Here is a 1,794-nt window from a genome sequence, read left to right as displayed (position 1 = left end):
TTAATTTTCAAATATCCCAAATTTTTTCCCTTTAAATAGTAAATTTTAAAATTTATTTTTTTAATAAAAAAAAAAAAAAAAAAAAAAAAAAAAAAAAAGAGATAATTCCCCCCTTATCTTGCAGAGTTGCACTGTATTAAATAAAGCATGAAGATTTATGAGCGTGCTTCATCTGCTACACTAATTATTTGAAATGGATAGTTTGAAATTATAAATGCCTAAACAGTTGTAGGGTTGGGGCCTTTTAAACTGACATATAACAAAGGCATGCAATACATTTCTTTCAGAATCTGGTTTACTTTGTTTCCTTTAAGCCCATTAGATAGAAGTACTGAATTACGGTGTTCTCCAGTGCCGTCTTCACTTGTGTACTTTCAAATACACTTGTAAAGCAAACTTTGATTAATCCAATATAATGAATGTAACAGTTAAGCTTGAGAGCCAGGCTTGAAATCTGCCTTAAATATAGAGCATTGCTTAGGAAATTGTTAAGTCTTGGAGAGATTCAAGTAGCTTGGTGTAAGATATTATATCTTTGTGCAAATAATATCCATCCAGAATTGAAAGGGTGTGTTTGTATGTCACAGGACTTTTACATCTTGCTGTGTCCAAGTGTATGGCTGAATCCTGCATTCCATAGATGAGCAAGAATAGAGAAGGATTTTTGTCCAAGTACTGAGAAGTTCATAAAAGAAGTGAGTATGAAAAAAATACGGTGGATTCATTAGACGTAAGTGCTTCTATTATTCTGTGAATGTTTACTCAGTGTTACCTGTGTAGAGAAAAACAAAAAGTCTCTCAGAGGAGGATACATTCCAAGCCTGTCCTTTGCAGCCCCCCGTTAAAATATCTCCAGTAAACCTGGAGGAGAGTGGGGAGCAACACCTTCCAGCGAAAGACCCTTCACCTTAACATCTGTAGTTGTCCCCACGCTCGTCTGAAATCGTTGTTTACAAAGCCACTCCGTTTCGCGAAGTCCGCCTGGAAATCCCTGGCGCCGGCGACGCTTTCGGCATTCGGTGTTTCAGTTCCTGCGACACAGTCTCTTTACAAACGCCGAGTCACGGTAACAGTAACTCCATCGGTGTCCAGGTCTGCCGCGTCCCGCCCTGGGGCAGGGGGAGCTGCCGCCTCGCGGGCTCCTCGCACGGCTCCTTTCTACGTCTGCCTCCTGCGAGTTGGCGTTTTGCGGTCACTTGCAGTCCTCCCCACCATCCGTAAGGAAAGCGAAAAAGAAACCCAAAACATGTGTATGTACATTATTATTATTAATATTATTTTCAACCGCCACTTCTTCACAAATCGCTGGGTGCCTTCCTCTCAGCGCAGGCCTGAGCGCGAACTCCGGGCTCGTAGCGCACACCGGCAGGGAAAGGAAAAGGAAACGAAGAGCCCCGGCGGCGGGCAGAGGGCTGGGGAAGGGGAGAGCCACGCACGCGGACTGCCGCGCCCGCCACCAGGCGCTGTTCGGCGGCTCTGGCAGGGAGCGGCGCGGAGCGGCGGCGGAAGCGGCGCCGGCTGAGCGAGCGGGCTAGGAGGCGGCGGCGAAGGGAAGGGGGAGGCTGTTGGTGTTTGGCGCCGGTGGAGGGAGTCATTCCTGCAGCTGCACTTCCGGTCGGCATTTTGTTCTGAGAGGGAGCGAGAGCGACGCGCACAGGATCCTTCCCCCCTCCTTCTCCTTCTCCTCCCCCCACCCTCCGCTCGGTACCGGCTCGCCGTGCCTGGGCCGCCCCCTCCTCCGCCCTCCCGCGCTCGCTCACACGGAGGGACCGGCGGCCCTTCGGCGGCCCTGTC

At 48.9% G+C, this 1,794-nt stretch overlaps 1 long non-coding RNA gene across 1 annotated transcript in view; it reads left to right on the top strand.

The window, feature by feature from the left end:
• LOC122164166 overlaps positions 1-1,434 on the top strand; it is a 9,835-nt gene extending 8,401 nt beyond the window's left edge. The window contains exons 2-3 of the long non-coding RNA XR_006170144.1: positions 588-695; positions 835-1,434. This is a non-coding gene — a long non-coding RNA (uncharacterized LOC122164166). The remainder of the gene's footprint in view (positions 1-587; positions 696-834) is intronic.
• Positions 1,435-1,794: the final 360 nt, after the last annotated feature.

This window comes from Centrocercus urophasianus, unplaced genomic scaffold (genome assembly GCF_019232065.1).
Source record: "Centrocercus urophasianus isolate 14NV4802_14NV808 unplaced genomic scaffold, USGS_Curo_1.0 seq_25, whole genome shotgun sequence".
NCBI classification, from domain to species: domain Eukaryota; kingdom Metazoa; phylum Chordata; class Aves; order Galliformes; family Phasianidae; genus Centrocercus; species Centrocercus urophasianus.
Note: the sequence above shows the minus strand (reverse complement) of the source record. Positions and strands in the feature narration are given on the sequence as shown.